Source organism: Gossypium arboreum, chromosome 4 (genome assembly GCF_025698485.1).
Source record: "Gossypium arboreum isolate Shixiya-1 chromosome 4, ASM2569848v2, whole genome shotgun sequence".
Taxonomy (NCBI): Eukaryota; Viridiplantae; Streptophyta; class Magnoliopsida; order Malvales; family Malvaceae; genus Gossypium; species Gossypium arboreum.
The window spans coordinates 84,237,837-84,257,556 of NC_069073.1; the positions used below are offsets into that span (position 1 = coordinate 84,237,837).

General features: G+C 33.5%; 1 long non-coding RNA gene across 1 annotated transcript; it reads right to left on the bottom strand.

Annotated features, from left to right (window-relative positions):
• Window positions 1-6,931: 6,931 nt before the first annotated feature.
• On the bottom strand, window positions 6,932-16,222 carry LOC108459204 (uncharacterized). Its single transcript, XR_008281174.1, has 5 exons — window positions 15,785-16,222; window positions 15,222-15,321; window positions 13,407-14,810; window positions 11,725-11,758; window positions 6,932-7,195 (listed from the first exon to the last, which is right to left on the bottom strand). It is a non-coding gene; the product is annotated as an uncharacterized LOC108459204 (long non-coding RNA).
• Between the last annotated feature and the right edge of the window lie 3,498 nt (window positions 16,223-19,720).

A 19,720-nucleotide genomic window follows, 5' to 3' on the forward strand; every position in this document is an offset into this window, starting at 1 on the left:
TCTAGCTTTAAATATGAATACTTGATGATTAAGCTGAAGATATTTGGTAAGATGATAATCTTGGTATAAATGTATAAGTGGTACTATAACAAACAAGGTAAAATGAGTATGAGAGACACATGTATGATGACATACAAATGCTATGTTTGTGGTTTAATTGAGGATGTTTAATCATTAAATGAATACCATGTTATATGCTTTTGATTTTGTATAAGTGTGTAAGAGATCAAGGTTGACCAAAGCTTGGAAAATAGCCTAGGTATATTCCACACAGGCAGAGACACGACCATGTGTCTCAGCCGTGTATGGAACACGACTTTGGGACACGGGCATGTGAAGCCTTAAAGAATGAAATTTCCAAGATTTTTGTAAGTTCTCGGTTTAGTCCCAAACCCTTTCTAAAGTATGTTTTGGGCTCCGTAGACTTAAATAAGGGACTATGTGTAAGAGAATAAACGCTTTGAAATATGAATACAATTTTATGGCTCGTATTTTAGTTTAATGTTTGTATGTTTGTCTGGTAACGCCTCGTACCTTAGCCCGGCCTCGGATACGGGTAAGGGGTGTTACATCTGTTGTTTCTTTCCTTTTGCAGGCAAGTGAAGATCCGGTGACGAGGGATTGGCATGCTGATTGCAGCGTGAGATCAGGGGCCTTCGTCTGGTGCTTGCCGCGTCTAGGGTTTCAGAAACCTTAGGCCTTCTGTCTTCTGTTAATGGTTTGGGCCCTTTGGGCTGTGTTTATTTGCTGGGTTAAGTGGTTTAATGGGTGTAACCTGGTTTTGGGTTATCAGGCCTTTAAGTTTAGACTAATTGGGCTATAAAATGTAACCGAGCTTTGGGTTATCAGGCCTTTGGGCCTGTTTATTGTAATTTGCACATTAACAGGGACACTTTATTTATTTTATTTGGTTTATAATTTTTTGTTTATTTCATTTCACGAGCCCAGGAAAAAATGGGTTCCTATAATTAATACATATCCATTTCCCAAAAAAATTCCCCCTTTAGACAAAATTAGCTTATGGGATTCAAACACCATTTTAAAATCATATACACTAAGAAGTGTCCCAGAAACAAGGTTCTTACGTATGTAAGGCACATACAACACATTTTGAAGCTTGAGTTCTTTGTCAGAAATCATTTTCAAGACCACAGTGCCCTTCCCCTTGATCTTGGAAGTTGCAGTATTGCTCATATAGAGCTTCTCCCCATTTTCACAAAGTTCCAACTTAGAAAATGAGTCTTTGCTACAACAAATATGACGTGTGGCACCAGTATCAAGCCACCATTCTCTTGGATTTGAGCCAACCTTGTTGACTTTAGAAATCACAGCACATAAGTCTATATCATCCACAGCAGTGATGGGAGTTTCCATTTTCTGCTAAGAAACAAAATCAGAATTAGAAAATTTTCAAATTTTGTTAGACAACAAGAATATAATAACACCCGAAACAAAAGTTTATACGGTCTAATCAAAATTACAATAAAGCAATGCACCAGGTAGGTAACCACTACAGCAAAACAGGTTTTTAGCGGCGCTTTTTTGGGCTTATAGCGGCGCCGCTAAAACTATTTGTGGCACTTTTACAAACGCCACAAAAGACGCCACTAAAGACAGCGCCGCTAACATTTTGTGGTGTTTTTGAAAAAAACGCTGCTAAAGGTCATGACCTTTAGCGGCACTTTTCCCACAAACGCCGCTAAAAGTCATGACATTTAAAAAAATTATTTTATTTTAATTAAATTGTAACACCCCGTACTCGAGACCGTTGCCGGAGTCGAACACGAGGTGCTAACCGACTTAATTCATTTACTCTCACGGTCCATTTAAAAATTTTCCAGACGACTAGCTGACTGCGTCACTGTCACTTTAAAAATCATAACTTGAGTTCCACAACTCAAAAATCAGTTTTGAAATTTTTCCCCGAAACTAGACTCATATATCCATCTAAGATATTTTTCTAGAATTTTTGGTCGGGCCAATTAGTACAGTTTATTAGTTAAAGCCTCCCTGGTTACAGGGTGCGACTACACTGACCTTCATGCATTACGATTTGGATATCTCCCTGTACAGAGCTTCAATACTGATGCCGTTTGTTTCTATAGAAACTAGACTCAAAAAGGAATCTATAAATATATGGCATGACTTCTAAATGTCTCTGGTTAATTTATAATGAATTTCCAAAGTCAGATCGGGGATCCAGAAACTGTTCGCCCTGTCTCACGAAAACTTTAACATCTCATAATATACTGTTCATATGAACGTTTCGTTACTTTCCTATGAAAATAGATTCATCAAGGTTTGATTAAATAATTTATTCGCTATTTAATTCCATTCCTACTATTTTTAGAGATTTTTCACCTCCACATCATCTCTCTCTTGCCAGCATCTATTTTAAGGTAAACTTTACCTATTTCATGATCCTCCATGGATCAACTAGAGTTTGTCATACATATACCAAAAGTGATCATGAATAACCATTCCCATGACTAACCGTTACCAACATTTCCATACCTCTCGACTGATTCGACATACAAAACGATTATAATGCTATGATCAAAGTATACTTAAGCCATTTTCGCATGGCTATCCAAATTTACACAAACCGAAAGGTACATGACCTACAACAAAAGGTAGTCCTATACATTAACCAAAATATCCTCTCACTACTAGTCTATTCTATACATGCCATAAGATATTCCAAAACGTAGCAGTACCAAACGGTGGATGGTGATAATGTGACTAGTTGTTGACGATCCCGAGCCTGTAGCTTCCAAATGAGATCTATAAAACAGAGGAAACAAAGTACGGAGTAAGCATTACAATGCTTAGTAAGTTTCAAGCAGTGTCAACAGATAACAATCAAATTATAACATAGTTGTTCGTATTTTATTTCACTCTTCCTTGGGCATACCATCCCTTTTCCGAATATGCACGTCTCATCATATGTAATAGGCGATAAATTCTCACTTGATGGTGACCTCTTATGATCATAGGTACATTACATATTTTTACCTGACTTTCCACATTGACCAAATGCACAATAATCATAGAATAGTCTTATTGCTTTACTCACATGTGCATCACATAACGACCTTGTGATTTAGTCTAAATCAAACTTAAATATAATCTCAAATACATACCGACCAACTTAACGCATTGAACGTATTTATTACTAATTGTCACCTTTGTGAAGTCGCATAATCTTACGCTTTACTTGAATCTTCAGCAAAACCTTTAGTTCGGGCTTACCGGACAAAATCTCCACACGTAGTCATCGGGTCATTAGAGCTCGGATATAGTACGAGCACGAAGCCTCTGGTCATTAATCAGTGATAATATTCTTGCATAAGGCCTGCGGGGTTTTAACCCGGATATAGTACTGACACAAATGCCTTTCGGGACTTATCACATTTATACACTTTCACATCCATCACGTTGGCCACTCGGCCCTATCACATATATACACTTTCACATTCATCACATTGGCCATTCGGCCTTATCACATATATACACCTTCACATTCATCACATCGGCCATTAGGCCTTATCACATATATACACTTTCACATTCATCACATCGGCCATTAGGCCTTATCACATATATATACACTTTCACATTTATCACATCGGCCATTAGGCCTTATCACATATATATACACTTTCACATTCATCACATCGGCCATTAGGCCTTATCTCATATTTATACACATTCACATTCATCGCGTAAAATCTTAAACCAAAATATAAATTTTCATGTATTCACATCACAATTATTCAAATATACTTCACATACCACATATACTATCATGTACAGACTTGGTCTTGGCCGAATCTACATCAATCATTTTCCAATGAATAATTCAATTTCACGCCATACTATCATTTCATATTCGAATACTCATAAACTTACAATTTCACAAATTTTAATATCAAAGATCCATCTAACACTCATATATCATTTTACAATATCACGAATTAGAATTCAAGTATGGGTTTAATCAATAGCTTATGAGCAACTAAAACAAGTTTTATCCATGTTTACAACAAAAATCACATTCACTACAAGCTGTTTTCCTGAGCAATGGTCACTAAATTATTTATAACCGGAGCTACAAGGCTCCAAATCACTTACCGTTAATTTTCCCTGAATATAGAATCGTATATCTTCCATCCATAAATTTTTCAGAATTTTAGGTTTTGCCAATCAATACCAGATTTTTCTTAAAGTTTCCCCTGTTTCACTGTTTGACTAACCTGACCAATCTTCACTACGAATCAAAATTCTCATTGTACAGAATTCAAAGTATGTTCTATTTGATTTCATTTGAAACTAGACTCATTAAGGAGTCTAATCATATAAATTTTATCTTGTAACCATTTTTGTACAAATTATAGTGATTTTCTTAAAACAGAACAGGGGATTTCGGAGTCATTCTGACCCTATCCCACACAACTTTAAATATCTCTTTATAGGAAATTTCTTTGCTTCCACGGTCTCTTTTATAGGAAACTAGACCAACTAAGATTTGATTACATATTTTATTCAGCCTATAATTCCACACCAACAATTTATAGTGATTTTCTAAAATCACATTACTGCTGCTGTCCAAGCAAATTATTACAATTTGCTCTTAAATTTCCAAGTCCAAACACATATGAACTTACCATTTGAGTTTAAGACATATCATGGCCACATCATATCTTATTAAATCAACTCATTATGTCCTATTATGGTTGAATTTACTCAACGTTTAATCGCTTAAAACTTACCTCGGAAGTGGTCGACGATTAGATGTCCACGGCTATTCGTTTACTTCCTCTTTTCTCCTATCCGACTTTGATCCTCTTTGCTCTTAAGCTAATTCAAACAAATTTAACTTATTAAAGTCTCATTATGCTAGCTTATGGCCGAATATGACAAGGAGTTTGATAGGTCATATGGCCACCTTTAGCTCAAACACAAAATGGTCATACGCATTTTTAATCACATTGAGCAATTTAATACAACTAATCTAACATTTCCTCCTGTGCACCTTTATGACCGAATACATACAACACCCAGCTATCTATTCATTCATGTGTGCATCTTATTTAAGCATGTATATCCACAATCGAATTCATCATATAAATATCTATGATTTCACTCAAATAATCTCATTACAACACATGGTGCTCCAACCATTATTTAAATTCAAAGCTCGGCTAGTACACATATACACTAACAATCCATTACTAACATTTGCACTTCATCTTAATAGCTAGCTTAGTAAACCTTAATTTAACACATACTTCATACATATCACATTCCAAGCATTCCCTCAATTCTATCACTTAAAACACACACATTACTCAATAACTTCATAGTTCAAATTCGGCAACTACACCACTAATATTCAAAATCATATTCGGCCTTAGTACTCCCTTGTTAGCCGATTTTTCTTCACTTAGCAACTAAAATATAATAAACCACAACATTTAAATTCATCTCATTCTTCTCCCATTTGACCGAATGAACATTTATCAAATGAAAATTCAACTAAACAACAACATCTTTCTTTCTAAAATGTATATACACTCACACGACAACTTTCAATTTATACTTTTCAACCATGAACTCTACTCATTCAAACATCATTTAAGCCACTTAACAATTAATTAACATCTTTCAAAAAACTTATCAAAATGACACCAATTTAGCACTTGCCGAATGGACATTTGTCTATTGATGCATGAAATTAAACCATGGGTTAAATAAGCTATGCACTTATCAATCTAATCTCATAGTCAATTAAAAGAAAATCACAATGCATATCTTAAACTAGGATAGCCATGGCCGACTACCTTGGTTTTTCCTCTTCAATATTCCCTTTCCCACATTCGCAATCAAGAAGAAGGATGAGCATGCATTTTTTGTTTCCTTTTGTTATCTTTCTTCAACCCACGGCAATGGAGGGGGAGAACATGGATGAGACAACTTTGTTTTCATCACCCCTCCCTTTTCATTTCTTTATTACTAACCTTTTTTTCTTTTATTGTTTCCTACATACCCCATTATCACAAAGTGTTTATAATATGGTTAATCCCGTAGCATGGCCGGCCACTAGTTCATCTTTTGGGTATTTTGACATGCAAGGACAACATTTTCTAAGAGGCATCAATAGGCCACTTTAACATTTGCCTAGCACATTTCTAAATTTTCTCACACAAATCCTATTTAGCAAAATTCACTTACAATTAACAAAATTCAAACATGAAATTTTCACACATGCCTATATACATATAATAAGCATCAAATATAATGGTTAATTATTTTTATGACTCGGTTTTGTGGTCCCGAAACCACTTTCCGACTGGGGTCACTTTAGGGGTGTCACATAAATAATATCTATTTCTATGTTAAATATTATATTATGTTTAATTTTGAAATTTAAAAATATTAATTAAAAATAAAAATATTAATTAAATTAAATTTTCCATTAAATTTAAACTCCAAAACTAAATATAAAAATTAATGAATTTAAATTTAATACATAAAAAAAACACACAGAGACACACAAAGTATTTACAATTTCTAAAACAAAATTCATCCTAGTGAGAAAATAATGCCAAATCATCATCACCTCTCTTTAATCAAAGGAAAAAGATCAAAAAAGAAGAAGAAACAATATACAACAGAGGGCTGGTTCAAGCTTAGATGAAGCCAAAGTATTGCAGTGCCTGCATATATAACTTAGTGAAGTACTTTGATCTTGATCTTGGTTAAGACTTGTTCCAGCAATAAAGAAAATTGTTAAACAGAATCTTGGTCACCTGATTGAGCAAAACAAGGAAATTAGCTATACCATTTATGTAACACCCCTATCCAGTAACCGTCGCCGGAATAGGTAAGGGGCATTACCGGACTTGTAACTCATGTCAGAACAGTAAAATTTTGAACTTTTTCTTGAAATAAAGATCATTCGTTTAAATAAGTACTAAGCACAGCCAGGGATAAAATTTAAACTTCTCTAAGTAAACATTCAAAAGATGTCATTTTCGCATGGCTTATATACATTAACCAAAAATATTCTTCCGCCACTAGTCTATTCTATACATGCCATAAAATAATTCTAAACATAACAGTAACAAGCAGTGGATAGTGATAGTGTGACTAGTTGCTGACAATCCCCGAGCCTGCAGCTTCGCAATGAGATCTATAAAACAGAGAAAACAAAGTAAACGGAGTAAGCATTACAATGCTTAGTAAGTTTTAAGCAGTGTCAACAGATAACAATCAAATTATAACATAGTTGTTCGTATTTTTATTTCACTCTTCCTTCAGGCATACCATCCCTTTACCGAATATGCACATCTCATCACATACAATAAGCAGATAAACTTTCACATAAAAGTGAGCTCATGTGACATAGATATATTGTATGATTTCACATAACCTCTCACACTGATCCGATGTCACATAATCATAGGAATAGTCTCATAGATTGCTCTCGTATGCATCACATAACTACCTTATGATTTAGTTCAAATCAAGCTCACATATAAACTTGGAGTACATACCTGTTTAACCTTTCGCATTGAATATATTTATAAGCAATTCTTATTATGAAGTCTTATAGCTTTAACCTCTACTCGGATTATCGGCGAGACCTTTAGCTCAGACGAAATCTCCACACGTAGTCATCGGGTCTTACCCGGACATAATCTCCACACATAGTCATCAGGTCTTACCCGGAATACATTTCCAAGTTTCATGTACATTTAATCACATGTTACAACATTCACATTAGCCATTCGGCTTTACCACATATACATATCTCATACATATTTCACATTCGCCATTCGGCTTTACCACATATACATATCACACATATATTTCACATTAGCCATTCGGCTTTACCACATATACATATCTCATATATATTTCACATTAGCCATTCGGCTTTACCACATATACATATCACACATATATTTCACATTCGCCATTCGGCTTTACCACATATACATATCTCATACATATTTCACTTTAGCCATTCGGATTTACCACATATACATATCTCATATATATTTCACTTTAGCCATTCGGCTTTACCACATATACATATCACACATATATTTCACATTAGCCATTCGGCTTTACCACATCGGCTTTACCACATATACATATCACACATATATTTCACATTAGCCATTCGGCTTTACCACATATACATATCTCATACATATTCGCCATTCGGCTTTACCACATATACATATCACACATATATTTCACATTAGCCATTCGGCTTTACCACATATACATATCTCATACATATTCGTCATTCGGCTTTACCACATATACATATCACACATATATTTCACATTAGCCATTCGGCTTTACCACATATACATATCACACATATATTTCACATTAGCCATTCGGCTTTACCACATATACATATCTCATATATATTTCACATTAGCCATTCGGCTTTACCACATATACATATCACACATATATTTATCTTGTACATCAATTTCAGCCATAGCTTATAAGCAACTTCAAATAGTTTCATCAATGTTTACAACAAATTCACATATTCACCACAAGCTGTTTTCCTGAGCAATAGTCACTAAATTATTTATAACTGGAGCTACAAAACTCAAAATTAATTTCCGTTAATTTTCCCTGAATATAGACTCATATATCTTCCATCCATAAAATTTTCAGAATTTTAGGTTTGGCCAATCAATACCAGATTTTTCTTAAAGTTTCCCCTGTTTCACTGTTTGACTAATCTGACCACTCTTCACTACGAATAAAATTTTTCATTGTACGGAATTCAAAATGTGTTCTATTTGATTTCATTTGAAACTAGACTCATTAAGGAGTCTAAGCATATAAATTTTATCTTATAAACATTTTTGTACAAATTATAATGATTCTCTAAAAACAGAACAGGGGATTTCGGAGTCATTCTGACACTGTCCCACACAACTTTAAATATCTCTTTATAGGGAATTTCTTTGCTTACACGGTCTCTTTTATAAGAAACTAGACTAACTAAGCTTTGATTACATATTTTATTCAGCCTGTAATTCCACACCAAAAATTTATAGTGATTTTCTAAAATCACGTTACTGCTGCTGTCCAAAGCAAATTATTACAATTTGCTCTTAAATTTCCAAGTCCAACCACTTATGAACTTACCATTTGAGTTTAAGACATATCATGGCCACATCATATCTTATTAAATCAACTCATTATGTCCTATTATGATTGAATTTACACAACGTTTAATCACTTAAAACTTACCTCAGAAGTGGTCGACGATTGGATGTCCACGGCTATTCGTTTACTTTCTCTTTTCCCCTATCCGACTTTGATCCTCTTTGCTCTTAAGCTTAAGTAAAACAATAGATTGCTTAAGTACTTAACTAATATTATTCACTTAACAATCACATTTGGCAATCACATATCATTTAATCTTTGATTAACCAATTTAACACATACCAAAATCCAATCATACATCTAACCTTTATCTCAATACCAAACCGAGTTATAAGATCATACATTATACTAAGCATATCATTAAACATACCTATTCAATTTAGCTAATTTCATAGCCGATTAATCACCTTACCCCACATTACTCAATGCCGAATATTAACCCAACATCACAAGCATAATCACCATGAAACTTACCTTAATACACATTTTATCCCATTGCCGAATACATATATATATATCATCAAACAAATATTTATTCACATAACAACAATTCAAGCACATCAAAGCATAGTCGAATGTATCATTCTTCTTAAATTCAAAAATAAATACATGGGCTAACTTCAAAATCTATTTAACAACTCAACTTTATAAACACATATTCGGCTAGGAAGAAAGATTGATAATTTAACAGCCTTAGCTTAACATATTTATATACAACCTAAATCCCTTTCTTAACTCGTGATTCACTAACTTGGGAGTTATTTTCTAACAAATTTTAACTTACTCTAATACCGAATGCTACTCAAGCTTTAAGCTCATGTCCTTTCATTATTAAGCAAATGTTATAACATAACTAACATCCCTTTTTCAATTTGAGCATCAACACATAAAGAAATTAAACACAAAGATTCATAGCCGAAACCTAGACATAACATCATTCAAGGTTTAATCCCCTAAATTCATGCACACAGCCGAACCTATTGAGAGATGTATATAAAACAATATCTAGTTAGTACATTCAAGCACCTACGGCATTCCCTTCAATTTAATACTAAGACAAACCAAAAGATTTATTCATGTAAATTCAAAAATTTCAAGTTCATCTCTTTCACATATAAATACCAAAAATTAAGTATTTACTAGCTTAAACTCTATTAAACCTTAAAACATCAATCTATCCCCTACCATTTTCCCCATGGCCGAATGCTCAAGACACCATAAAACTAAAAATTTTGTCATGGGCTATGTAATGAACTTAGTATCTAACTCAAAATATGCTAAAAAAAATCCATAAACTAACATGAATTTCTCACCTTATTTATGACTTAGAATCACCGAATGGTTGCTCCCTCTCTCCCTCTTAGAATCGGCCAAGAAGAAACAAGAATGAAGACTTGTTTCTTTCACCCCTTTTCTTCTTTTCTTTACTCTATTCGCCAACTTGAGCAACATGATAACCTTTTTCTTTTCTTTTTTTTATTGTTTCCTACATACCACATTATCACAAAGTGTTTATAATATGGTTAATCCCATAGCATGGCCGGCCACTAGTTCATCTTTTGGGTATTTTGACATGCAAGGACAACATTTTCTAAGATGCATCAATAGGCCACTTTAACATTTGCCTAGCACATTTCTAAATTTTCTCACACACATCCTATTTAGCAAAATTCACTTACAATTAACAAAATTCAAACATGAAATTTTCACACATGCCTATATACATATAATAAGCATCAAATATAATGGTTAATTATTTTTATGACTCGGTTTTGTGGTCCCGAAACCACTTTCCGACTAGGGTCACTTTAGGGGTGTCACAATTTACTGTAATGAAAGTGAAATCGGTAAAAAGTAAACCCATAATAAAAAAAACTGATGCTAGGCTAATCGTAAATGCTAATGTCGCTGTAAATAAGTGACAAGCATGAGTCCAGTTTCATGTTAATGGAATTGTAAAGGCCTCAAAAAGAAAATAAGTAGTCATATATGAAAAAGACAAAAAGGGTCAAATGAAGGTTAAAGGGGATGTCATGACGAACCTCACGTGTTTAATGTCTATCTCCTTTCTCGATTTCATGCGACTCATAACATGTTTCACTTTTTTTATTAAGCTCACAAATATCACAGGTTTTTAGTTATCATAATCTTAATTTCTATGTCCAATAGCATTGATAAAGTTATTCTTTTTCATTCAAACAAATTTGGTATTATCTTTAGTCACTTTGAAATGTCTAATCGTTGAAGATGAGTGCAAAATGCCATAGTTCTGAAAACCAAGCTCATGCCAAAGTTCGAACTCTATACCTCTAGCATATAGGGGATCTTGAACCCAAAGTATTGAAAATGTCGATCAAAAGGAAGAGGAGATAAACTTGACGATGAAACTCTAATGGAAAGACGTTAAACTTTTGGAAGAAAAAAGCAAAAGATGTTTAAGGGACTCATGTCAAAATCAAACTAGTAATGGATAAACTCGGGACTCATCAAGATAAAAAATAAAAAAGAACCTACCTCGTGCTGTTGCATCCTCTTTCCTTCTCAACTCCTACAAAATATAAAGTTAACATTCAGTTACTACAAGGACAAATTAATCTAAGAGCAAAATGAATAGCAAAATCACCTTACATACAACACAGCTTACATATTGCATCCGAACATATAAGAATCAAGTCATTGCATAATTTTAGTATTTTCATAATAAAAGACTACGAACATAAAGATATTTTACAAGCATTCACCGGAAAAACTAAACTGAAATATGAATTGAAATTGATTCAAAAACTATGGTTTTGATTTTTTGTGCCAATATAGCAATATTTAAATTACTTTAGAAATCAGATAATTTGTAATCGCAATGCGAAAGGAAAACTTATCACAATTGGTATCAAATACCGCAAAAATAAATCGGAAGCACCACACTTATTATTCAAGGGCCACCTCACTCGATCGTAAATAGCCAACAACAAATTACCTGCTCACGCTTATTCGGTTCAGCCTCTTTTGCTTTAAATTCCTTCTCTCTTGCTTTTAGATCATATATATTTTAATCATATATGAGACAAAAATATCAAAAGAAGTCTATGATTTTAATCATATATATTTTAATCATTTTGTGACCAAAGAATGGATGTTGGATAGAAAATATATAAGAAAATGCGTTGAGAATTGGACAAATGTACTTCAAAGTTAACATCTAAAATTAACATTGAAAAAAATTAACTTTTATGAATGATATAACAACATAAAAAATATCTTCTATCATATAAGAAACCTCAATTATTGATGGTTTTTTACTTATTAGTTTTAATTAATCATGATGTCTCAAAACAACCATAATTGTTACTAACGTTAAAAACAAGATAGTGGATGTACCTTGTGAAAAAAAGCAAATTATTTCTCTTGTAATTTATATGAAAATTTAAACCATTTAAACACGAAATGCAAAGTACAAACACAGCTTCCCGCTCAGAGGCCCCTGTAAATAATCAATGTGTTTCTAATTTCAACTCAACATTTGCCCTTCCTCTTTTGATTTAAAACTCAAAGTTTTTATGATTTTTTTATATTTTTCTTGTCAAATTTATCATTAATATTATATTTGAAGTTTGTATCTATCTCTTTCAATAATATTACCTTCAAAATTTAAACATACATTCTCTTTTAAAATGTAATATAGGTTATCACTTCACTCAATATTTTTCATCTATCAAATAAGTTTTTATGACATAGGCAGAATCAAACTAGAAATCTTCTCATAAAATTAGCTACCTATAATTGTTTCAAAGCTATAGCTCAGGGTAAGTTAGTTTCCATATGACTAAATAGTAAACCGTAACCAATCTAAGTTAAAAAAGAAAAAAATATCTAAGGGAAAAATAATAGATAACCAGATGAGAAGATTTATATCTACACAAACCTCCTTAATAACAACAAAAACATAAATAAGCAATGAATCCTTCACTGTGCACCAAATTCTCGAGTATACTAATAATAACACACTTAAATACAAATAGAACTTTATGGAAAAGGTTAGAAAGAATAGCCATCAATCATTCAAAACTAAGTTACAAAAAAAGGCATCTACGTAAACCATCTAGGATGGCTATCAAACCATGAAACATGAAGAGAAAACGCCAAGATCGAGAAACAAAAAGCAATAGTATTAATTAGAGCACGAATGCTATATTTCTTACCTCCATTCATGCTAGTCGATCACCAATCAACTTTAGGAGGAACAACAACAAGTCTCGCTAACTTTCCGCGGTCGAGATCTATAATAATAGCTACATGACCATCTTGACATTGTGCAAAGTTTTCTATTAGGAACATCCAAAGTTGATAAAAGTAGTACGCGGATAATCGCTCGACAATATAATCATGATTGATTTAATATGGAGGTAAGGTATATTAAACACAAGATGTTTACAACTTGTTGATTACTAACTACATTTAGAGGTGGAAAACCCATTCATATGTTTCATCTCAAAATTTAAAGTGAAAATTAAGATAGAGAAAGAAAGCCAAAAGATATGTGTATGTTTGTGTCTAAAGCACTCAATAGCAGGTAATAACAAGAGGAAAAACATTTTTAACACTTATTGGTAACCATGTATAGATAAGGAACCAATAAAAAGCATGGCTAAATGTTTCACCAAGCCATAACTGTTCAATAGAAGTAGAATTGCAGAAAAACAAAACGCATACAAAGGCATATTTAGAACTATGCAAAGAAGCATTGAGGCTCTATACAAGAACCAAAAGTATAATAACAAAATTCAATTTTAACTAAAACATATTTGCACATTAACCACTAACTAGAATACAAATTAAAAGGAAAAAGTGCACAAAATATATGAGGGCTTCTTCATAGCATAATCACAAATTTAACACTTATTCTTTCATTTTTATCATTTTCACTATCAAAATTCAAATTTTAATCAAATTGTTTTTCTTCGGAAAAGTTATTAGCAGTCCACACATGATAAAATTAATAAAAATTTTCAAAATGTTAAAATTTTAAAAAACGTAGTAACATTAAAATTTTAACAGTTCGGTCAAATTTTTCTTCCAAAGAAGAAGATTTTCACTAAAATTTGAAAGTTGACACTGAAGAAATCAAAAAAATTAAAGAAATAATTAAGGGGCTAATATAAAGCGATAGTTAAACTGCCTTTTTATTAGTTTAGGCTTGCAACAATGACATTCAAGATGGTTCAAAGCAAACCTTAATGCAACTAATAATGAGCATTATCAACAAGGTTTCTCCATTTCTCGATAAAAAACATTAACATACCAACACTAAACTCGACACTAACACAAAACAATGTATCTTTTTTATACATAAAAATAATTTGCCATCTGTAAGAGAGTGAAGGGCCTAATCTTGTCCGATTCTTACCTCTTTCAGTAAAAGAAGTTAGTCAATATGTCGATTTACACACATATATACAGATGGTAGCACTGGAATTAGAGAGCAATTCTAAACAACCTGCTCATCACCACAACTATTATTGCCGGGACTGCTTGTCAACAACAGAAGCTCCATTAGCTCCAACCGATACTCGAGGCCTCTAAGGTAGTGCCCCAACAGCATGCACCTTTAGGACAGATATGAGAATATTAAAACTCAGCTATATTATAATACAGTGATGGGGTTCAGACAAATTCTTTGAATCTTAGACGGAGTGACTGAAGCTTATTCGAAGTTTAAACACAAGAAAATCTCTCAGATCTACATTCGGTCATCTTTCTTTCTTACAAAGTGTAGTGGTCAAACACAAATAATACGTTCAAATTTAAGCAGGATTGTACTGTATGGTGAGCAAATAATTACATAGAAATGTAGATATCCAGTTAAACTTCTGAAAAACCAGATTTCATTTTATTTTATATTTTTTTAATTATACATAAGCTTCTTGGGTCAAAGTCATCTAAAAGAAATGAGAAGAGTGTGTGATTGAATGGGGGGGAGGTGGACTAACCAGAAAAGAAGACGAGCAAGATAGTACCGTGTTAATGAAATGAAAGGCTGGAATTGAAGAGAAGTATTCTCAACAAGTTCTGCACAATCTTCACTCCCAATGTTTACAGTTCCAGTTGTGGTGTTCTCTAACACACCATTCCAACATAAAATATCAGCCTATCAGTAGCCATAAAAAATTGGGAAAACTACGTTTATTAATTTCCCTTGCTACTTAAATATGTGTGGCCGAATACGGAAAACTAGCTTAGCTTTAATTAACTAAACGTGTGAAGCTAAATTCATAGCCTTTTATCCAATTAAATATAAGATTTATTAGGAGCTGTCTGAGTAGGAAACATGGCACTGGCGCATGCTAATGTAGTTTCTTTTTTTAATTGACATTAAACAAATTTAAATCTTCATTTTCCAACGAATCCTAACTTTAAAGAAAGATTTTTTAGTTAATTACTGTTGACATCCTTTGTTTCAGACTAAATAATACCCTCTTTATTATTTTTCCAAATTTGTAAAACCATTTTACTATGTAGCTTCCTAGATTTAATAGAAATGCAACCCATTCAGCTTACAGGCGAAGATTTTATCACGTACCAAGGTTTTTATCAAGAGTCTTTGTAAATTGGTTCAGTGCTGGTGGGACTTTCAACCTCTGCTTAAAGATCCTTTTTTTCCTTTGAATGCAAACAACCTTAGGCCACTTCACAAAATGGTGCAGATCCTTCTTTGGAGGTAAAGCTCCTCCAATACCGAATTGCTTTGGACGCTTCTCAAATAATGGATTCACAACCTTCTCCTAATTTCCAAAATTGAAAAGAACAGATAGTGAGATAACCGTAATCAACTACATTACTTGTTTCTTCTTGGCTATAAAATATACAGGAATTCTTGGTATAACAATCTTAAACTACTCAGGAGCTTTTTCCTTTCAAACCAACACCGCAATAAACGGAGACCAGCTTCTCAGCATGAATAAGACAAAATAACCTGAGACAATCAAAATTCACAGAAAATGGTGTGAAGGATATATGAGAACTAAGTTCTAAAGACAGGAGCTATACTGTGGAATGAACCATATAATTCTATATGTACAAAAAGATATTGCTAGGTTTTCTTATGACTTCAAAAGAAAAACCAGAAGAAGAAGAAGTTAGAAATGCTATCACTAAGTTTCATTTTGGTTGGAAGCAAAAGGAGAAATAGGAAAAACAATAAGTTGAAGAAATGAAAGAGACTACCGACGGAGATGCAACACGATGATGCAAAGGAATAGAAAAAATTTTAGGGATTTCAGGCAAAATTAGGAAAATCAAATGGGGAAAAATAAAGGATTTCGGGAAAAATTGGGGATTTAGGGGAGGGGGAAAAATAAACCGCGCCGTTTCTATGGAAATTTTTTGTGGCATTTTTACAAAAACGCCACTGTAGGTCATATTTGTGGCGTTTTTGTGACAGCCCTAAAGTGACCCTAGTCGGAAAGTGGTTTCTGGACCGCTAAACTGAGGCACCAAAATATTTGAATGTGATAATTATTGTCTAGAATATGTAAATATGAATGTGTGAAAGTTTCAAGCTTCGATTTAGTCGATTGCATGTGAATTCAGTTAGTAGGACTTATGTGTGATACTTTCGAAATGTGATAGGGTAACCTATAAGGATCTAATAGTGCATGTAATAAAAAGGGGGGACTTGCATGTCAAATTTCCCCCCCTAATTAGTAGTGGCCAGCCATGCTATGAGTGGAAACATGTCACAAACATGTTATGTTAGTGATGTATGGTAGGAAAAATAAAATAAGAAGTATGGGTAATAAAGAAATGGAAAAAAAAAAGGAAAGAATGTGTGTGAGTGTTTCTCCCCCCTATTGCCGTGAGTGAAGAAAAGAGAAAAAAAATTTTGTTCATCCTTTTTCATTTCTTTTGGCCGAAAATTCTAAGGAAGAGGGGAGGAGTTCTTGCTTCATGTTTGGTTTGGAAGAGAATTAGGAGGAGGTTCGGCCATACTTGTATCTAGATTAAGGTATGTTTGATGTTGTGTCATGAGATTCATACATGTCTTTAGTTGCTAGCTTGAGTTCCAATTAGCCCATGGTTCAAATCTTTGCTATGTCATGGGGATGATATTCGGCCAAGGTGGATTTTGTGTTAATGCCATTGCATGCTAAATGTGAAGCTTGTTAATGATACATGTGATGGTGGATTGACGACTCTTGGATTTTCTTTTTAGCATTTTTGAGTGAGACATTAAGTTCTTTGTTTAACCATGACCAAAATTGAAATGGTATGGTGTTGTGATGTATTCGCCATGGTATATTCATAAGTATGATTTATGCTTATTGCATGGTAGGTAAGATTTGTGTTTTGGATTTATGTTTATGTTTGGTTATAATCAACTTAGTGATTCGCCCTTGCATATATATATATATATATGTTTGCACATGATGTATTGGTATGACATATACAATATATCAAGGTATATATTTACACATGATGGTGTTTGGTTATGGAGTAAATGATGGATGCGTATTGAGTTATAATATGTAATGCATTAGTTAGTAAAATGTCTGCCATTTGTGTGTGGTATTGAGTATATAATTGGCCTCAACATAGACATGCATATTCGGCCACATGAATGAGTTCGGCCATAGGTAAGCATATTGACGGCTTATTCTTGACTTAGAAAATTCGGCTAAGGAGAATATTAACTAATGTGTTGAGTTTGATTCACGATTCCGTACATATGTGACTTTAATGTCTAATGAATATATATGGGCTAAGTACCTTGAGTTCCTCTTTTCGATGCTCAAATGATTAAATCAATTTATTTGTTAAATTAAGCTCAAGAGCAAAGAGGAACTAAATCCGATAAAGGGAAGGAAAAAGTGGTCGAATAGCCATCGGAATCGTTCGACAACATCCGAGGTAAGTTTTCGAGTAATGGAACTTAAATTATGATTCGATTAGATTATGTCTTAAGTAAATCAAAATCATGCTCTTAGTATGTGGCTATTGAGCCGAAATTGTAAATATGATAAGTGTCTTGTGTTGAGCTTTGGTAATGAAAATGAAATATGGATGTGTCATGATTTATTGATATATGTGTGCGTGGTTCTTCGAATGATGTCCGGGCTAAGTCCCGAAGGCTTTGTGCTAAGTGACTATATCCGGACTAAGATCCGAAGGCATTTGTGCGAGTTACTAAATCCGGGTTAAGTCCCGAAGGCATTTGTGCGAGCTACTATAACCGGGCTATGTCCCGAAGGTATTTGAACGAGTAGCTATATCCGGTTAAACTCCGAAGGTACGTGATTCGGGAATGAATGAACTTGCTGTAAAAATTTCAGTTAATACGCTTGTGAAATCCCAACAATGAGGCATGTTTCGTATGTGCTTGAATTAGTTGAGCTCTTACAAATAAGTATTCGCTCAGTTGATAAATGAGCTACCGGCCTTTGGCTAAGTTGATCTTTGTGTATGAATATAAGGGTTGGTAATGTGAAGTAAGTATGATATTGAGAATTTGTGCATATGAAATTATCTGTTAGCTACATGAATGCTATACTTTGGTTGTGTTTAAATTCATGGCTCAAACTTACTAAGGATTAAATGCTTACTCCGCTTTCTTTGATTCTCTGTTTTATAGATTTTGGTTCTTCAGCTATCGGACTCGGGATTTTGAAGCTGAAGTCGCCCACACTATCAAAGCTCCTTTCGGTATATTTTTGGTTGGACTTTGAAATGGCATGTATAGGACTACCCTTTTGTTGTAGGTCATGTACCTTTCGGTTTTGTGTAAATTTGGATAGCCATGCGAAAATGGCTTAAGTATACTTTGGGCATGGTATTATAATCATTGTATGTTGTTCATTAAGAGGTATGGAAATGTTTGGAAACGATTAGCCATTGGGATGGTTAATCATGATCATATTTTGTGCTATTTATGTTAAATGGGCTAGTTGAATCATGGAAACTATGAAATAGGTAAAGCCTACCTTAAAGACAGATGCTGACAGCTGCAGTGATGTGGATGTGAAAAATCACTAAAAATAGTAGGAATGGAATTAATTAGTGAATAAATTATGTAAACGAACCTTGATGAGTCTATTTTCATAGGAAAGTAACGAAATGATCATATGAGCAGTATGTTAAGAGATATTTAAGTTTTCGTGAGACAGGGCCAGAACGGCTTCTGGAGTCCCTGTTCCGACTTTGGAAATTCATTATAAATTGACCAGAGATAATTAGAAGTCATGCCATATATGTACAGATTCCTTTTCGAGTCTAGTTTCTGTAGAAACAAACAGCATCAGTATTGAAGCCCTGTACAGGGAGATATCCAAGTCGTAATGCGCAAAAGTCAGTGTAGTTGATCCCTGTAACACGGGAGACTTTAACTAATAAACTGTACTAATTGGCCTGACCAAAAATTCTAGAAAAAAATTTGTAGATGCATATATGAGTCTAGTTTCAGGGAAAAATTACGAAACTTATTTTTGAGTTGTGGAACTCAAGATATGATTTTTAAGGTGAC